Raw genomic sequence first — 21,658 nt, 5'->3', positions numbered from 1 at the left:
AAAAAGAACCTGAAATATACGACATATCTCTGTTGTTATCTTACCAGGTTTTTTAAATCGATCGAAAAATTTGACACACTCACAAGAGAAAGAAGCAAAAATTAATTACCTAAATAAAACTCAGCTTTTAATATACCACATTATTAAATCGGACTAATAAGAACAGAATAATTTCCTACAATCTCATACATAGTCGTACCCTCAAACAGATACTGTTGAAAATTTGTGATTGTGAATTTTTAGTATCCGTGGTAGTGCTTGTTAGATAAAAAATGGAAAACGTAGAGCACATAAAAAACAACTTTACGTTAGTCAGCAGGTGAATTATTCATTCATCAAGTATGTATTGCGTGCGCTTCACGTTTTTCGTTTTAAATGTTTCAAGTAATTACGTAGACATTAAAAATAGACAATCACAAATTTCCAATACACTCTATATGGTGTTCGTAATCTGTATGAAGCTATGCGAAATCATTTTATACCTTTTAGGCAGATTTATAAACGTGGTATACCAAAACTTTTTTTTCTTTAAATAGTTATTGTCTGTGTTTTACTCTTCCGTATCTGAAATTTTGTCAATCCAAACATTTTGCTGAGGTTACAACATAGTCATGTGATATATATCAGGATTACTTTAGTTTCTCTTTACTTGACTCGACCAATTTGTTGCATTCTTCTACGTATATCTGGGGAAATGACCGTGGGGGAAAAAGTTAGAGAGAGTTCACCTCCCACGGAGGCTTTCCAAAAGCCGTTCTTCCCGTGGATCATTCACGACGAGATCAGGAATAGGGGGGTATGGCAGTGTTACATAAAATTCACTCCACCACACACTAGAGAAGATAGTGAGTTAATACTGCATTGTCAGACATCTCTGAGCTATGCTGGAAGTTTCAAGAATCTATCTCATCGCGAAGTTACTGTTGGATGAATCACGAAATCTGTACCGAAGAGACAGACAGTCAAGGAAGCGACTTAACGGGAATGTGCTGGAGAGTGGCGCTTTTCTGGCGATGTGATTCTAGAGAAAAATTCAAAAATCCTAATAAACCGTGAATCAAGTACAAGTAAAGATTCAAATAAACAGTAAGTTGATAAACACGTCTAAAGTCAAGTATAGAAGTCTGAAAATGCCAAAGATATGACAACTATGCATTGGTGACATATTGGGAGCCCACATGTGTGCCTGTGGGCGACGTGGCTCTTATTAGCTAGATAAATATCTTCCTGTGTTGCTGTCCCTGATAAGAAAATGAGTCACCGAGAATAAAGTTTTCTTTCTGCCACGAAGTGTTTGTAAGTGTATGAGATGGAGTGCCACAGAGAGAGAGAGAGAGAGAGAGAGAGAGAGAGAGAGAGAGGGTTGAAGGGTGGGAGGGAGAGAGGGAGGGAGAGAAGGAGACAGACTGATGTCTTGAACTGTGTTAAGAGACGTGCTCGGTGGGTGAAATGGTTGCAGAGTTGCCCCCGTAAGTCAAAGCTGAGCGTACTACTCGTCGCTTGACAGTCGACTTCAGCTTCACTCTGAAGTCAGTCAAATACTACAGCAGATTGAAATAAACGGTACTGAAACTTACTACCACCATCTTTTCCTGTTAAGGTCTCTTTTCTTGCCATCTGAATCAACTTGTAATTCACTCTTAATGTCTACATACGTGCAGCGATATTCTCTTTCGCACGCTATGACACTGCTGACAAATATTTCTCCTTATTTACGCAAGTTCATCAGTCATCGAATATAGTTTTTGTCTCTTTGTAAGAGTTTCAACAGAGCTAATTAGATAGACTGGGAAGGCTTGCATAATCTGACACTGTACACGCCTACTGCCTTTCTCAAAAGCTTTTTCCTAAACTACAAACATTATTTCATCCCTAACTTATATTCTTTCCTCTTCAGTAATTGGTGTGTTATCCTAAAACATACTGTCATTGCAGGATCGTTCTCTTCTAAGGCACAAAACGCATGGTTCAAAAGTCGCCCTTGAATAAATTATTACATGGCTATTGGTGAACCTTCCCTGTTGTAGGTCGCGCCACATGAAATTCTTTTGTTCCTGCCGTTTCTTCCAAATCTGCGATGGACAACTATTAAGGGTTTCGTGATTCCGCCACTGACCTCTTGGGTCTGCAAGCCTCATCAAAAATAAATTGTCTACATGTATCTACCACTAGTGAATAACGCAGAACAAAATAAAGCACTTTTATGATCTACACGATAGGCAGTACGTAACATGATACAGTAGGCTAACATTACGTAGAACAACGTCGCCGAGTAGCCATAAACCCACTTGATAATGGAAACAAAAGACTTATCGGAATTTATGAAATGCAAAAATTTCAGCGAGGCAGATGAATTACAAAACCATGTACGACGATATTGCAAAATTGCTCTCGTAGAATGAACATCAACTGTTATCACTGCAAAGGATCGTTTTCTTCGGTAAACGCATCTGGTCCACTAAACATCTAAATAAAGACGGATACGAACGATTTAAAATGTGACGCCACAGCGATCAGCAGCAGTAGTATACACTCGACGTCAACAGCAAATGATGTTACTGTGGATAAGAGATGACGGAGACAAGATGCTGGCTTGTCACTTGCGGTTACGTATAGCGTCCCACCCAACGCTGGCTTTCTACGTTCTTCTAACTGAAGACGGTTCTCAACTAGCAGTTCAGATATCATGTTAATGAGCTGGTCTCACCAAGAAGGACCACTACAGCATAAAGAATAGCACTACGAAAATCACGCAAGCACAGAAAATATGTTTACGCAACACAATTCGCAATCGAAATGTTCCTACTCAATCGCCACCTCATGTAGTGCGATATTTCATTCTTCACAAAATCGCCTGGGACCCAAACTAAAGAACAACGACACTGCCAACTGCACCACAACGCTTTACCAACTATCTGTAACACGTGATTGATATGTCACAGACATAATTTCCAAAATAACTGCAATACAAAAGTAAAAGTACCGAAAACAAGGAAATTTGTAACTTTCATCAATGAGCGCGTTAGTATCGAATTGGAAATCTCACCATCACATTCATTATTTGCCTATTCAATGACATAAAGGAATAATGTACATATGAAAATGTCCCAAAATGATGCTAATGTGCTGATAGGAGTCGCTATATTTGCGGGCAGCTACAAGCAGATGTCTAAACAAGAAGAATACATTATGTCTCTTTGACAGAGATATACCTTAGATCATTTTATAATATGCTCTTAAGTAAAGTGGTGACTACTTATGAGCATCAACAGATTGAAACAGTAACGTCTTTTGAAGTTTGAATAACGCATCCGTGATTTCCCAATGACTTTTGTGGTTTATGAGCCGACGCACTGAGTGGGCCTCTGAGTCGTTGGATTATGCAGATATTTGTTTTTAGATTTTGAATAAAATTAAGATGGAGTCCGAATTGAAGAGGAATCGAAAGATTCTAAGAAATACATGCCATGGTTTCGAAGGGAACCGTAGTTCGCAAAGGCGACACATTCAATACAATGTTGAATTAACTTAGAAGGAATTCATGCAGAGGGTAGAGCTGTATTTTGAAAATGAATCGAAATGCGTATGCAGCAGTAAGTACTGGGTCCCCTAAGAAAATTAAGATCACTAGTAAAGAATATTCACTCACATGTTTGAACACTTAAACGCGAAATATTAGGTGATGTCACGGAAGTATTACATTTATGAGAGTTTGCACACAGTACCTAGGTCAGTTACGTGTACGAAATACTCTGAAAACGGGGAGAGACTCAGTATATTTACTAACGACACCAAGAAGTTATCCTACCAAATTAATGGAAATATCGAGTACTATTCCTGCAACCAAATGTGAGACGTAATGAATAAATGGAGAACACTTTTGAACATAATGTCAGAAAACCTAAAATCCAATGGACGCATTATCACACACAAATATTCTAATTATCAACATTGAGAATCCAATAATATGTATTTCGAGGTAAGAAGCAGTAAAGAATAGTTCCTTTACACTGGAACGCAACATCTAAGTAGTAGACACATTAATTAATTCCGTTACATATCTGCAACATTTCTTTGCAATAAAGCTTCAAGAAAGTCACATTGAAGTCCCCGAAGCACGCCCAAAAAAACATTCTGAAACCAATTATCTATATAATATTTTCCGCAGTTTCCTGAAAATTTGACAGATTTCAGGAAACTCCTGATTTTTTGAAAATGGTCAAAACTTCTGTAACAGAAAAACGTTTCTTATGACCAGATTCCTTGGATCTAAACGTGATGTGCGCGAACAGACTCACTGAACGTTATTTTGCTTGGATGTGATTTGGTAGTAGTTGGATTCCTCTTCTGTTCTTTTTACATTGCATTGTGACCATGTTTGGTCGTCTTCGTTTCGCATCATTAACTACTCAGTTACCAACTTCGCAGCGCAACGCAAGAAATCGGTACATCGTAACTGTACTTGCACACAAAAAAGGGCAGATAATCTAGATACTCCGATAGACCTTTTAAAGGAGAACATATCCTCGTCCACCTCAATGGAATTCGTGTGACATTCTACACTTTGAAGGACTATGTAAATGTAAAATGAAGCACAACGTTTTAAAGCTGTGTACTGCTACATATTGGAACCCAGATGTGTGCTTTGTGGCGACAAGTTTCTTATTAGCTGGATAGACGCCTTGCTGTATTGGCGTCAGTGGGAAAAAGTGGAAGACCGAGGATGAAGTTCTACATTCTGCAACGGAATGTGTGTAAGTGTATGAGGGGTCAAAGAGAGAGAGAGAGAGAGAGAGAGAGAGAGAGAGAGAGAGAGAGAGAGAGAGATAGAGAGAAACATAAATTAATACACTATGCTAATACGACCCAGAAAAAATTCGGAGCAATGCCCTTAAATGCTCTTAATAGTGGAAATGTACTGCTTTCGGAATTTATAGAATGTAAAGAACTCCACACATTACATCAGTTACCGAAACGAATTCCGACGATTTTGTAAAACTATTCTCGCAGATCGGATGTCAAGTCGGATGACTGGAAACGATTTATTTTTTCTTTCTCGTTAAAATGAAGCTGATGCAATTAAACATCCAAATAAAATAAAATACAAGTTATTTGATGTGTGAGCAACAGCATTCAGCAACAATCGTTTACAGTGACATTAACAGCAAAGGATGTTAGTGTGGAAAAGAGGGGACCGAGAGAAGATGTTGACTGGTTACTTACGGTTCCGTTCTGCGTCACACCCAACGCTGGCTTCGTAAGTTCTTGTATCGGAAGACTCTAGCTAGATACTCAATTAATGAGCTTGTCTCACCAAGAAGAAACTCTAGAGCACAAGGAGTAGCACTACGAAAATCACGCAAGCACAGACAGTATCTTTACGCAACACGATTCGCAATCGCAATGTTGCTACGCAACTGCCCTGCTCATGACGTACGATATTTCATTGTTGACAAATTCCACTGAGACCCAAGCTAAAGAGCGACGACGACCGCTTCTAGCTTTACAATAGTTCCTTACTAACTATTCATAATGAGCTACTGGTCTGTTCATACTCATATTTATTATTTTCCACTTATGTAAAATGTATAAATCACTCTCTTTGTAAAGTCTCTAAATGAAAATAATGAGGTCATAAAGCCATTGTAATTGAGATAAGCTACAAGAAAACGCCAGAAGAATTGTGTAATAAGTTTTCCTTAAAAGAAGTTAGTCCACCTACCGCTATAGTTTTATTTTTCGCTAACTACAACACATCGTTTTGGCTTAGCTTGCTCGCTATACTCGATCGAATTCGTGCGTAAGACCCTCGCTTTTGTAACTCTTTCACTCTCGTTTTCAAGACTCCTATTTCCTTCTCTGTGACAGAACACATACACAATAAACAATTATTGGTCTGTATCAGTCTTCCTTAGCCACCTTTTTGAAATTCACGTTTTTTCTCATAGCACTGATGGTTCAAATGGCTCTGAGCACTATTCGACTTAACTTCTGAGGTCATCAGTCGCCTAGAACTTAGAACTAATTAAACCTAACTAACCTAAGGACATCACACACATCCATGCCCGAGGCAGGAATCGAACCTGCGACCGTAGTGGTCACTCGGTTCCAGACTGTAGCGCCTAGAACCGCACGGCCATTGCGGCGGGCCATAGCACTGAGATATACTTTTAAGCTACTACATGCTCTTTATTATTTATAATAATATGTTGGAAATGGTTCTGGAGAATCAATGTTATGCCTGTGTTTGTAGGTAACATTGCAGATAACGTTGCGATGTATGTCTTCATTAATTACATCTCCCTTTCGACAGATGCTGTTCTTGCGGCAATACATCTTTTGATGCTGCTGTAGCATCCTCTTCTTTAGAATCGTTCATAATCACTTTATTAAGCTAATATTTTTTTTATATCTAACACTGCTGTGCTAGCAAAGGTGGTTTTGTCATTAATCTTCATCAATGGATTGTCACTTATTTCGTGGTTATTCTTTAATCTATATTTCACTGGTTCCAGTTTCTCCCTCTACTGTTTCCGCGCCGTGGTACACGCATTACTTCCTTCTGTCTAGGTGTGACGTATTGCCTCTAGTCGCGTATGAGATTTCCACGCATCCTTCCACACTTCTCGCGGCGCTCTTCAAATCTCGCTTCTTCCACCAGTTCCGACGTTGCAGTATCCATCATGACCAGGACCGCGACCTTGGAAATCTCTCCCTGTGTAGCCGCCTCTTTCTTCTCACTGTCCGTCATTCCAAGTTTCGTGCAGCCGAATGCTGTTACGCTGCTGAGGTGCTGGCCTTTCAACTCTTGTTTTCGTGATTTCGACAGTTTCGGCCCCCGTTATTTCCATTTCTATCGCGATTCTCCTGTTGCGCTCTTTCTTCTTCAGTTTCCTCTTAGCGCCGTCCTGTTAGAGCAGGGTCCACTTTATTGGATCAAAGTACTCTATTTCTTACGGTATAATGCTTCCTGTGTATTTAGGCTTCTCGATCTTAGATTTTCACTGACAATGCCTATCCCCTGTAATTTAGGTCATCCACTTTGCCTGTGGTCTTCGACAGCGAAATGGGTGGTGCCCTCATGATGTGCCCATACCACCAATAGCTACAGTCGCATCTTTTCATTGACTGTAGCCACTCCAGCTACCTCTCGCATCATCTATAATTGGCGTATTCCAGCATGTAAATACCTGATGAACTTCTGACTATCCTAATTTCCGTGACAAGTGGTGACTGCTCAGCACTTCTGGGTGTGAGTCAACACTTAGTATCATATAACGCAATTGTCGGCCACATCTGTGATGTGAGTGGCTTGGGAAATGATAGTGGAACGATCTTGATGTCAGACAGAGATCCTAGGCTCTTTCCTCGGGAGGGAGTAGTTAGCGGAGCCATCTTGAATCCTGAGCCCCTGCATTCATGGCGCACCCAAATAGATGAGCACCTCGCAGTCCTTGGAGATGCCCATTGGTGTCGGCGCCCTTGGAGGCTGTGGCCCTGTCTCTGGACTTATAGACCTTAGAGCTCGAAGAATCTTACCTAGGTGTAGTTACAAAAACAGGAATGGGTTGAAAAGGAAACATCCACTGCAGATACGGAAAGAGAAACGTTTAAATGTCTTTGTTGTGGATAGACCAGTCGCCAGTGATATGGGTCCGTGCTTTAGAACCGATATTTGTGTGTCGTTTTCCAAGAGGGAACGTGGACTCAAGTAATTCCGTCTGGTGGCCCACATAGGTTGTCCTGAGGTACAGCTGTAGTTGTCCCAAAGGAGGTAAGATATGGCCTCGTTGTTATCCAGTGAAAGATTAGTGCCATATGAACCAAATGGATTGGGACTACAGTCCCAAAGGGCTGCTACGATAGATAAGGATAGTTACAGACGACGTCCCGGAAATTGGAGTGTATGCTAGACCACTGAGCGGACGAGAGGACGGAAAGACCGGCAGGGACTCAAACTGCACCAATTGTACCTTGGGAGACGCTCAGAATTGTTGTTATGTGGATGGGCACTGAGGACCGTCAAGGAGTCAAATTGTACGATACTGCAGTGCATTTGTTGTTAAGAAGAAAGGTGCAATTTTCCTTTGGACACGCAGTATCGGCAGCGAATTTCAATTTGAAAAAAATAAATGGGCTCCCCTGTACGGAATTACATAGTGTAGTGTGTAGGAGTGCAAGTTGTGACGCAGGAACGACGACATATTGGAGTTTCTGACTGTCTGTGAATCGTACAAAGCTCTTAAGTTGATCAATAGCGTCAAGTGGGAAATCAGCGTCCATGTCCTGGTCCGGCAAAAATTTAGACTGTCGTTATTCTTTTATACAACTGGCGGTTATTCGTACTCGCAACAGCCAATACTTTTCATAGAGTCCAATTGTGTCTTGGAAGACGGCTTGAAATAGAGCGCGTGCACTTAAGCATGATTCACTGGCAGGGACTCCTGTTGCATCACGGAAGACGACTGGAAACTGTGACTGTGCGCTAGAGCACAGAGGAGCGTCGTGGAAGCCGATGGGAGGGAGTACGTGCGTTTGATTCCTGAAATTTGTTTATGAAACATTATGTGCAGTAAAATATTACCTATAATTTTAATTCAAATGTGGCCAGGGATTAGATAAATAATTAACTGTTGTTACTTATTTTACTACTCCTACCCCTGAAGGAGATAATCAACTGAAGAAAATATTATGAAGTTAACAGACATGCAAGCTCATTGAAATTAAATTATTTCATGACACGGAAAGGTTCTCGTTCAAGTTCAATTGAGTTAAAATAGTTCGCAATTATCTAATGAGAGGAAATACAGATTGAATGCCCTTGATTATACTCCTTCCCGTAGCTCACTGAAAATTCAAAATTCCCTGCGGATAACTATAAGATGGTAATTAATGGTGCTAGACGATCTCGTTGTCTAGGAGCAGTTGCAGATCTCCACCGATCGCCTGTAAACTGCTGGTAATGTTTGAGAATTTCTATAGAAGCCACACGAAATGATCCAGTGCTTTTCAGTTATCATTTAGTTCGACAATGCAGTAGACGGACGTCAGATTACTTCAATCACACGTAAAAACATCTCCCGATGCATCCTAGGACCGTGATGCAGATTCGTCAGCAGACATAACGAACCACTTGCCTGAAGGTCCTATAGAAGCCTAGCACATGTGTCCACTGTGGGAAACTAGCTCTTTATACGAGGGTTGGAACTTAAATAGTGGCAACCACTTATTCACAACCGATAAAAAAGAGTTACATGTTTGCACCCGTTACTGTCGTTCAAAGTAGTCACTAGCGTTGTGTAGAACCCGTTGCCAGCAATGTGGAAGTCGTCGTATACCGTTACCAGAGCCTGTTCTGTTGATGATACGAATGTAGCGGTCTACTGCCTGTGGAATCTCTGGAACAGTTGTCAAGCGATTACCACGTAACTACTCTGAAGGACACTAACAGTTGCAAACATGTAACTCTTTTGTATCGGTTGTGAATAAATAGTTGCCACTATTTAAGTTCCAACCCTCGTATCATGAAACCTGTTTAAATAGGTTTTCAAAACTCTATGATTTCCTTTAAGAAAATTGCAGTATCTTCTCTTCAGTACTTTGGACATATTTGTCAGAATAGCAAAGTGAAATACAACTTCCTTTAATGATGGATGACAATGCGTTACAACTCTATTCAGTATCTGTGCACATCCATTCTCGATCACATATCGTAACAGAGTGTTTCATCTATATCTGATTTTTGTTTTAGATTTAGCTCTCCAAGGAGGAACTACAGTCCATAGAGTACAGGTGTCTCTTTCACAGGTGGAATGAGGTACTTAGACGTATTTCGGACTTTATCGTTGCCATCTGACTGCTAACTGAATTGTGCTCATGCTTCTTTAGGCAACAACTTGGCCTTGTAGGTGGACTGGATCGGACCGAACCATAGACTGGACCAGCTGGGTATTTGCTCTCATCAGTATCGGGATGTGGGATGTTGTGTACTTGAAATAGAAAGGAAGGTATGAGTCTTCATGATCCACCATAGTCTAATATAACAGTAGTGACACTCTGTCCTGTCACCCAAGGCACTAGCAGAGCACCATACAGCCAGCAAGCGATACTTCTGAATGCAGTATCACATGAGTGCGAATACTATCATTTATAGTGATTTTTAACATAGGTTTCACAATAGTAGGGTATGAAGTGCAATTATAAATAAAAAAGTATGTCGTAATCCTTTAATAGCGAAAAACTGCTAGTAAACACCAGAAGACCTGGGCTTTACCAGAAAGATATCGTACATCCACCCAGTTTTGTTCGTTAAACTTTCATCAAGCTAATGAATACAGAAACCAGGAAACCTGTACGGAATGTAATATCTTCATTATTTAACATAAAAAAATAAGCCATCACGCCTGCAGCTGAAGCAAAACCCACACAGACGTGATAGTAAAACAACAAAGGAAATGAAACTGTTTCACAACGCCGTAGAAAACAGTTCCACAGTAGTTGCAATGTCTCAACCACAACCGGCAAAATCTTCAATACATTCGCTATTGAAGCAAAAGTAATTACATTTTCAAAAAAAAGTCAAGTTACTTGTAAAAGTTGATGAATCACTGGACTCCAGAAAGTTTTTGTTGTCAAGGAAAGTGCCTATCAAAATAAGAACGGACAACAACAGAGATATATGCTTCTCAAGCATGAAATATGTTTTTACATACTGTGGCTTTTACTGATATAAGCAGCAATTATACAGTTATTCGAAAGCATTTCTTCATGAGTAAGCTGTTGTGTATGTCCTTAAGCCACTATGATTAGAGTGTTTTGCATTTCTTTCGCGGTAATTTACGTGTCTTGGTAAGTTGATGATGATGACCACCTCGCAGTGTGGTGATAGCGTCTCCGTCACTCGTTTAGTCCTTACTGTGGCGGGCTCGGGTGTGACTTGCAAAGCCGAGCTTTGCTTTTAAGATCCGGTCGCACGAAGAGCAATACAGTTGCCCAGTCGAGTTATACGTATAGATGTAATTAGGCTTGTGCTTAGATTTGCGAAGCTTTCGTTTATCGTCCAGATTCTTTAGGCGAATATGCTCGAATTGTACCACAATCTTGTGTACAGTTGAGCGACACTCTGATCGGTGCAATGCAAGCTCCTCCCAACGTTTGCTCGGAATGCCGCAGGCTGCAAGGTGGCGTTTAATGGTGTCTTTATAACGCAGATGTTGGCAACCTTTCCGCCGCCTTCAACACGAGACCTCTGCGTGGAATAGCGCTTTTGGAAGTCTACTGTCGTCTAAGCGTATGGTATGGCCACTAAATCTCAGTTGGTGTTTCATTAACAGAGCTTCAATGCTAGGCAGTTCCACACGACGCAAAAGCTCCGTGTTTGGAACACGGTCTTCCCATTACATGCGAAGAATTGATCTCAGACAGCGAAGATGAAAGGTGTCTAGCCTCCTAATGTCAGCTGTTTAACAGCACCAGGTTTCCGAGGCCTAGAGTAAAGTTGGTAATGTTATTGCTTTGTAGATAGCAATTTTAGTTTGTAGTCTGAGATCATGTGACTTCGATACTTGGTGATTCAGTTTGCCGAAAACTGAAGCAGCATTGGCCATACGATCAGCAATTTCTGTTGGCAGCCTGTTGTCCCTTCTAATTTGGCTACCTAGATATTTAAAGTGTGACACGTTTTCCAAATTTTTATTGTCCATCTTAATACTGCAGTCGTCTGTATTCGAACCCCTAAGTGGTTGTTGAAGGACTTGCGTCTTGGTGATGCTTATGACTAAACCAAATCTTCTGCAGGAGTCATTTAGCAGGTTCATGTATGTTTGGAGAGATTCACGAGAATTAGCCATCATACATACGTCATCTGAGAAAAGAATTTCTAAGGCAGATATTTTACTTACACGACTTTTTGTTCTGAGGCGAGAGATGTTGAAGACACTTTTGTCTGTTCTCGAGTCAAGACCCATTCGAGCACTGCAGGCTTTGGTCGCGTCTCTCATAACAGCTGCGAGATAAAGTGAGAAGAGTGTGGGAGACAGTACACAGCCTTGTTTTACACCACATGTCACGGGAAACTGGTCTGAAAGCTCGTTTTCATGACGGATTTTTGCCATCATGTTGTCATGAAACTCTCTACTCAAGTGAATTATTTTGTCAGGGCAGCCGGTTTTCTTTAGTATAATCCAGAGAGCTTCGCGTGGGACTCGGTCGAATGCTTTTTCCATGTCTGCAAACCACACGAACAGACTCTGATGTTGCTCTAAGCTTTTCTCTTGCATTTCTTTGACAACAACCATGGCATCCACTGTCCCTCTGTTCGGGCGAGGACCACACTGGGTCCCTCGTAGCACTTTTTCTGCAAGGTGCGTTAGCCGGTTGTTGAGGATGTGAGACAGGACTTTCCCTGCTGCTGAGAGAAGAGAGCTTCCCCTATGAGAACTGCAGTCAGTAATGTCACCATTGCGTTTGTAAATCTTGTAAATTCAGGCATCTTTCCAGTCTTGTAGAATCATTTCTCAGTCAAAAAACTTTGAAATTAGAACTAACAGTGAGTTCGTAATGTTTGCTCCACCATATTTGTAATGTTCTGATAGTAAGTTGTCTAATCCTGCTGATTTGTTATTTTTCAGCTTAGAGAATGCTGAAATGAATTCACTGAACGAAGGGGCATCAGCAAGTTGATCGTCGACTGGCACTCCTCCAAGTGATTCTATACAAGGAATATGAGTCGTCTGGTGGTTGGGATTAAGCACTTCATCAAAATGTTCTGCCCACCGAGCAAAGATATCACTCTGTTGCGTCAGCCGACAGGATTTATCTTTGTCATAAACAGGTGCTATGTTTCTTGATTTTGGGCCAAAGATAGTTTTCAGGCATTCGAAGAATCTGTCTGTTTCGATTGTGTCCGCGTATGATTGCATTTCAATGGCTTTATTCAGCCACCATATGTCTTTGAGGGTGCGCACCTTCACTTTCAGGTTGCAGTGTGCTACTTGACGCTTGTCGAGATCAGGACTGCGAAGAGATGCCCTGAAGTCATTAACAAGCTTGGTAATTTAGTAATGCATGGAATGCGAAACTTAACAACTATTTCGTCAATTAAATATAAAAATAAATAAAAACAAACTTTGTCCTTACGACGCAGGTAACTATCTGCTTTCTCACCGCTTGGAGCGCTAGCGTCGCTCCAGCTGTCAAACGGTAACAGCTTTCGCACCAGAGAGTGTCACGACTGTGTGTATTATACCTTAGCAGTACTTAGCCGTATTTCAGAATCTATCGTTAAAACGACAGAGAGTCCACTGAACCCATCAGCTGATCAACAGAAATTAAATAAAAAATGATACGCAACAAGCCTCAGCAACCGGAATACTGCAGCAGTAAGTCGGTATTTGAGATGGTTATATGGTAAGGTATGAGAATGTACACCAGAGTTGAAACGTTGAAGAACTCCATAGGTGTGAACAACACAGAAGGCTAAAAGAAAAGGTCCTTGGCATGTTTCACTCACTAACATGTGTCACCTTGAACTGCAGAGGCCATGAAAAGTCTCTCCAACTTCGTCATGAAGGTGGGCCATGGCTCCGTCTTGTAATCGAAATTTTGAAATGGTGGTCCATGATCGTTCTCACGTGTGGCCACGACCGTAGCAAAAGCTCCTTTTGGTGCTGAAGTCGCTGGAAGGACTTGGGCAGTGTCGCTATGAGCCACAGTTTGTGTAAGGGTCTTCTGTTCTTGATGACGTCGCTGTAAGGCTTGAAGCAACTGCGTCAGCAAGTCTTGTTTCTGCGTTGCAATGCTGAAAGGAGAAAATTAGCTTAGTACGCATAACCTTGTGGGGCGAAATGTCAATATAGATCTCAAAATATCTATGGATGCACTGTCGACACAGCGAATGTAAATAATACGACAAATGAAACGACCGTAGAGAAAAGAGACGATCGTGGATACTAAATGTAATATACATTGCCAACTAGTTGAACGAAACATTGGATACCGTCAACAGCATACTACGCCTCTCGAGCAACGTGAAGAACACAGTCCTAATAAACGATGCAAAACGTAATGAGCAGACTACATATGAAAGAAAAATCTGCTGCTTGGAACACGTTTGCGCCCGTTGCGCCAGTGTCAAACAAACGGGAACGGAAATAATAGTCAGGCCATTCAAAACTTGGAAGTGGAATGAAACAAAATATCCAATGTTGGAGCAGTATATAGCTGAAAAACTGAGTTAAGCACACAAATACCTCTTCGCCGAACTATGTGTCCTACATTGTAGCGACTGTCGATAGTAAATTGTTGCAGGACGTACGTGAACCGTGACGGCTCGTTTCGAGTCGATCCATCCCTACTTGCGTGTCTTTGGTTCGCTGCCGAGTCGTGTGGCTAGGTGTCGCTCCTGAACCGAGAGGTAAGTTAAGGGAGGGAGAGATGGCGTATGGGCATTGAGGCGAGTGCACCCAGCTTGGCCTGACCGTTATCGAGAAGCTGTGCGCTATTGGGCGTGCTACACGCCGGTGGTAGCTCTGTGGTCTGTGGCGGCTGGCAGAATTTTTCAGTGGTCGCTATCCTAGTAGTCGTGCCGTATTTTGGTTGGTGTGTTCTAGGACTGACCACGTTGATTGTTAAATTATGGTTTTATCACTGGTAGATTGTTCCGCTGGTTGTATATGATCTGTTATTTGTTCGTGGGCTCTGTGCTGGAAGTGTGGTGAAGTGTAAGCTATTGAAACTTAATTTCCCTTGTTTCAAGTTCTGGAATTTTACGTGTAGCATGTTGCGCGGCATTGCAAGTTTTGATGATGTAAATTCGTAACCAAAGTAATACTTTACTGCAAGTTATATATTCAAGATTTCTGTAAATTTCTTGTTCTGGCTAGTCAGTAGATTAATTGCGTTTCATCGTGTAGTAAGCTCCTTCATTTTATTGAGGTTTCTAGGTAGTAAAGCCTCGTATTTCGGGTGATTACTTAAATTTGAGACAGTCCCAAGCGTAGTGACTTGGTGCTGCGTTTATCTAAGGAAAATGTAATATTCCAAAGTACACCAAATTTGACCTACCCCTCTGCACAGTTAACACTAGTTTTCCCTCTTGTATCTCGGCTAATAAGTTTTAGTATCCTAGATGTGCCTTCCACCCCGGTTGTAAATGTACATTCTTGCGCGGAGCTGTCTTGCTTGCGTTAATCGTCCACGCTTTGGTCGCTGAGAGGGTTGCGCTGCCACTCCGCACATCTGTGATCCGAAAGGGATGCCTAGACATCGGGCGACGCTTTTGTTGTGTATGACCATTCCAGATGGACTACGTCTGTGTTGCATGCCTGTTGCAACTAGTCCACGCAACTAATTGCAAAGTTCAGTTGTTGTTCATTGTGGATGGAAACTGGCGTTGGGTCTTTAATATTTCATGTAAAAGCTGAAATTTTCTTTTTCAGGTTCCAAGAAATTGCTTGCTATACTGTTCGATGTTTCTCAATCCGATCAGTTATTGTGTTCATTAACAGTTTTACTTGGACCTAGCCTTCCTTGATCTTATATTGTTCTGATTCATTTTTCTAAGGCCTTGTTGTTAATAAAATGTTACTTAATCTTGTAATTTTGATCCAGTTAATTTCCTTAAAGACTGCTATTTTTTATTCAACTAGTTGTGCTTAAGTGCCTGATTATTCCCAAAGAAAAAAATTTAAGGAACAGTTTTAGTCTGACCATTAACCAAGCTGTGAACTTTGATTTTCATGTAGTTAGTTAGAGTTACATTATGTATTTATGAGATAGACAAAGAAAATTCTGAATTAATTCAAGGTTTAAAGTAGCATTCATTTAATTGATTAATTGTTCAAGTAAATTGATTTTTCTGTGTGGTTATGACAAATATACATTTATGTTTGAAATAAAATTGTGAATGACCTTTATCAACTTGGGATCAAGTCGTTCTACTTGTTTTCATAGAAATTCCTCCGCACACAACTTTCGGCATTTCAGTACACAATTAAAATTTATTTGTGAGTTCACCACAAATATGCAAAACAACTAATGGCTTTGAGCACTATGGGACTTAACTTCTACGGTCATTAGTCCCCTAGAACTTAGAACTACTTAAACCTAACTAACCTAAGGACATCACACGCATCCATTGCCGAGGCAGGATTCGAACCTGCGACCGTAGCGGTCACGCGGTACCAGTCTGCAGCGCCTAGAACCGCACAGCCACCCCGGCCGGCCTGCAAAACAACTAAATTGTCCTTCCTAACCTCCGGTGTAAGTTTAGTGCACATGAAGTTTACGAAAAACTAATGATAGATTACTCATTCGATTATTTAGTGTCTAACTACAAACGCATGAAAGCTCGTAAGTTCAACAAAAGGGATCATGTAGATCACAGTCATCGATTTAGTTGTAGTCGGGTTAATAATTCCTAAGTCCCATTAGTACTGGTGTTTGATGATGATAAGCAAAGTCTGTTGGTCGAATAATGACAATGATCACAGATCACAGTTAGCTGTCTAAGTTCCATGCAGGAGTACATATCTCCGAGCACCGGTCCCACGGGCCGCCAGGTCGGAACAGACGAAGTTCATTGTCTGACGCCTGGCTGCTAGTAGTAATTGCAGTGCGGTGTCCTCATGATCGAGCTGCAGCTGGAATTGCGTGGTGTTGATTCTGGAATTCGCTCTGCATCGGAAATGCTTGTAGTGGCAGAGGAAACTGACTTGGCTGAGAGCGGCCACGTGACGCCCTAAACAAACACCTGCTGAAATGATGTCTGAGTGATGTATGGACAGCACGTGAGTGGTAGAGCAAATATGTGCTCATGACCGTCACACCGCTGCGTGGGATAAGTGTTCGCTGTTCTCGGGCCTGGTACCCCCCATGGTGAAACTAGCACTGCATATAAACGTAGGTTTCCGCATCCATTGTCACAATCAATTAAATTTTTCTGTGTTGTGACCCCATTGTCACTATGTAAAACTACTGACGTTTCGGTCAGTGTTGCAGGTGACCTTCTTCAGACGTGGCTGTTATATAATTCTGATAGGCTGTTAAGGATGAAGGAGAGGGATGTTAGAAGTTCTTTATTGGCTTTCTGTTATTTCTTTTCACTGGCAAAAACCCGACGCTTTGATTATTGTTTGCATTACTGCTTGTGATTGGTGGAAATCAGCAGGTACATAAGAAACAAAGTTTTTTCATTCATCAGTAAACAAAAACACCCTGCAGATCACTTGCAACAGTCATCGGGAGACATCTGTGGTGTTACATATTGACAGTGCGGCCACAAACTCAGAAAAATGTTATTGACTAGCCCTGCATGTTTCTGAAGTGCCGGCTGGAACTCTGCTTCAAAATAGCCCGGCGACTTTTGGACACATTCTAGCCAATTCTGATGAATAAGCCGTGCTCGCAGTACTGTAGCCATCGAGATTTCCCAAAGTAGTGTCCCCTGAGAAGCCGGAGTAACTTGCCGACCACGTCTGCCATATGGGCAGCCATACTCACAGGCAAAGGCCGTGGGTTTGGCACTAAGTATGTTATATGTATCTTACACTCCAAGACAAATATGCGACGCACTACGAAGAACTTATCCGAATGGGGCGCAAATCAGTAGATATGACGTACATGTACAGACAAACAAATGATCACGATTTTAGAAAAATTGGATGACTTTCAATGGTGCATTCAACCCTGACTACATACAAATGGGTGATAAAGCGCAACCGCAGCGAAGTAGTTCGGGGCTGGAGCTCTTGGAACGAGAGGATATTCGACGAATCTGCCCCACCCCATCTCCCTCTACCTAAATCACATCGAGCACGTTTGGGATGCGTTGAGGTGAGGCACCGACGTCCATCCAGCAGTTGTCACCCGTACTGGTGGTGGAATGGAAGGTCCTAGCACGAGATCCTCTCCTACGCCAGCCTCTTCATTTCAGAGTAGTGATAACTGTATTCCAGTTTCTGTTGTCGCTGAAACTTTCATTCTCTGTACCAGTGGTCTAAGGGTAGCGTCTTTGGCTAGTAATCAGAACGTTCTCGCTCCTGGGTTCGAACCACACCACCGCTTAATTTTAAACAAGAATCACCATCAATGGCGACCGAAGACTTCCGGTATAAGAAACCACTCTCAATCATCCAACTGCTTTGTCAAAGATGGCGCAAAAGCGAACACAAGTTCAGGAGCCTCTCTTGATCATGGTGTGTGATGCTGTCCGTAAAGGCAGAAGAATCAGAAAGGATCAACGGTATGAGGATGCAGGAGACAATGGAACCCACTGCATTAAAGAAACAAAGGGCATGAAAAAGTGTCATAGTCATCTCTCCATTGTCTCCATTGACAAAATATTCCGGAATAGTCCCCCATTCGGGTCTCTGGTACGGGACTGCCAAAGGGGTGGTGACCATGAGAAGAAGATTAATAACCAACGAAAGGATAACGTTCTAACGTAGAACGTCAGAATCTTGAACGTGATTGCAAAGTTAGAAAAACTGAAAAAGTAAATGCAAATTCTCAATCTGTATATAGTGGAGATAAGTGAAGTGAAATGGAAAGAAGACAAGGACTTCTGGTTAGATGAGTATTGTGAAACATCAACGGCAGCAGAAAACGGTATAATGGGAGAAGAAATCGTTATGAATAGGAAAGTAGGGCACGAAGTGAATAATTGTTTCCAGTTCGGTGATAGGCTTATCCTAATCACAATCGACAGTAAACCAGCACTGACGACGATAGTTGAAGTATATATGCCGACGACGCAAGCCGAAGAGGAAGAGGTAGAGAAAGTATATGAGGATACTGAACAGGTAAGGATAGATGAAAATGTAGTAGTAGTGGGGAACTGGAACGTGGTTGTAGTGAACGGAGTAGAAAAAAGCGTTACAAGAGAACATGGTATTGGTACTAGGAATGATAGAGGAGAAACACTGATTGAGTTCTACAATGAATTTCAGCTAGAAATAGCGAGTATCCTGTTCAAGAATCACAAAAGGAGGAGGTAAACTTGTCAAAGACGGCGGGGTGGGGGCGGGGGTACGGGAGAGTTTCTGTTAGACTACATCATGATCAGAAGGAAATTCCGAAATCAGAAACTGGATTTTAAGGCGTACTCAGGAACAGATATAGAGTGAGGTCACAATTTAGTAGTGATGAAGAGTAAGTTAAAGTTTAACAGTCTAGTGAGTAAGAATCAATGTGCAATGAAGTGTCGTACGGAAGTACTAAGGAATCAAGTAATACGCTTGAAGTTCTCTAAGTTTGTACATACTGCGATAAGGAATAGCACAGTAGTTACTTCATTTGAAGAGGAATGGAGAGTTCTGTCATAACAATAGTGGGAAAGGAAGGTACAAGGAAGGCAATTGCGAGGAAACCATGGACAACAGAAAAAATACTTCAGATGGGCATTGAAAGAAGGAAGTACAAATATGTTCGAAGAAATTCAGGGATACAGAAATGCAAGTCACTTATGAAATAAATCGGAAGTGCTGGGAAACTACGGCGAAATGGCTGCATGAAAAATTCGAAGAAATCGAAAAAGAAATAATTATCGGTGCACTGACTCATCATATAGGAAAGTCAGAACAGCCTTCAATGAAATGAAGAGTGCTGTGCCTGTGACCGATTGCAATGATTTATGCTTCCTTGGTGAATGTGGAGGGGGTTGTATATTAGGTGGTTGACCGGTTTCCTTTCACCGCGACAAATATGCACACGTGGTTAAAATACTCTTTTATTACAGGAACCAAATGCGTACTTAATTTCAATGATGTCCAATCTGAAGTTCTGTAGTAGTAATTCTTGAATCTACTCCGTGTCCATGTCACAAATATACACAATTACTGACGTTCCCTCATAGCTAGCTAAGGTCCGAGGCGACGACTATCACTGTGGAAGATAAGAGCATAGTGCGACGCATTGAGGTGCAATGTGAACTGAGTACCGATGCGACGTATTGAGATACTGAGATTGAGAAGTTGAGACAGCTCGGTCGGCGGTGGCGGCCTATATGTATGCTGTCCAGCGGGCGTTATCGGTGCATAGCCTGGGGTGTGTATTGGTCTTCTCTTGTCATAGGCGCGCCTAGTTCAGCGCCAGCTACACAATGTTTCCTAGAGGAGTACGCCAGGACATCCCACGTCTCCCCGAAACGCAACGCCTTTGTCGTGTACTGGAGACGCGAAGACATCGTGGAGGGGGCGACGAGGGGGGAGGGGGAGGCAGTAACCGGGACGTAGAGGTATGCAGAGAACCGTAGCTCTGGAGAACGGCGTACTTCCGGCCGTACCCCGCCATCTGTTTGCGAGAGCAGAGGAACGTCCCCTCGAAAACACTGCTCAGGGTACACGTCCAGTGCAGAGGGTGTCTCCTGGGGTGATGACGGCGACGGCAGGTCGAGTTTCATCAGGTCGGAGAGCGGCGACGGCGAAGGCGAAGGCGCGGCGTCCATTGGCTCGTCCTGGGATTTTGTGGCGGCACCAGCGCGTGGTCCCGTGGGGCTGTGAATCTGGGGGAAGAAAAGCAGCATAATCACGAGGCAAACGGCAAATGCGAATTAGATTCTGGTGACGGCGTTGAAAACCATCGAGACCTGCAATTACATACATATATGTGCCAATGTATTTCTTTATCTCGTCTCACTCCAATCGCTGATGTTGGGCAAAAACTCTGTAAAAAAAAGATCACGAGGTGCAGAATGATACTTGCAGACCATCCGCGGCGTCGAATGCTTCGGTGGGTGGAACAAGTGTAACAGCGTCTGTTGGTGGCGACCATGAATAAGTTCCGACGGTGACGGTCCGGCGCGGTGGTGTCAGCGATAGTAGCGAGAATGAGATGCAGCGCCAGTTCCCGTGTGTGGGAGGTGCGGAGCTCGACCATTTGTTGCTTGAAGGTGCGAACAAAGCGCTCCGCTTCTCCGTTGGACTGCGAGTGAAACGGAGCACTTGTTAGATGACGAATGCCATTTTGTTTCAAAATTGTTTAAAGTCATGTGACGTGAACTGAGGTTACAAATAGTTTGTTGGATTGGCGACGCACTGCTCTGGGGTGAGGTGAGGGCACAATCTTGCGCCTGTAGTCGTTTTCACAGAATGTACATGAGACCTGTTGTTGCGAGAGAGGCAGAAATTGCTTTCTTTTTCCGTTGCAATCAAATTGCCCGACCATGGCCTTTCTATCCACATGAGTAACACGTTGCGCTGAACGACGGACAATCTTGCCGCATATGGCGAGCGTAACAGCTAGGGCAAGACTTCATTAGATTTACAGGCCTGGCTACGTGTTTACTGGGCTGTCCGCGCGTCTGTGGGCGCTCGTCGTGGCGGCTGAGCGGGACGGGCAAGAGGCGACTCGACCGACAAATCCAGACCTGATCAACTATATCGGCGGCTATGGCACCGGATTCGAATTGTTGATAGAGCGAAGGATTTGAGTACTTGAGAATCTGTTCTCTAATTCTGCTACCAGGGACACTATATATGATCGCATCACGGATCAGCATGACACTATAAAAGTTGCCACAACTACACTTGAATGTAGATCTCTCAGTGAGACCCTGTAAGTCGGTATACCACTGACGGTACGTCTATTCCGGCTTTTCATAAGACTTAAGAACTGAAATCTGGCTGCCGCGACCTGAAACTGATGCTGGTAATACTGAGCA

The sequence above is a fragment of the Schistocerca americana genome, chromosome 6 (assembly GCF_021461395.2).
Source record: "Schistocerca americana isolate TAMUIC-IGC-003095 chromosome 6, iqSchAmer2.1, whole genome shotgun sequence".
Classification (NCBI taxonomy): Eukaryota; Metazoa; Arthropoda; class Insecta; order Orthoptera; family Acrididae; genus Schistocerca; species Schistocerca americana.
This window is presented reverse-complemented; position numbering follows the sequence as displayed.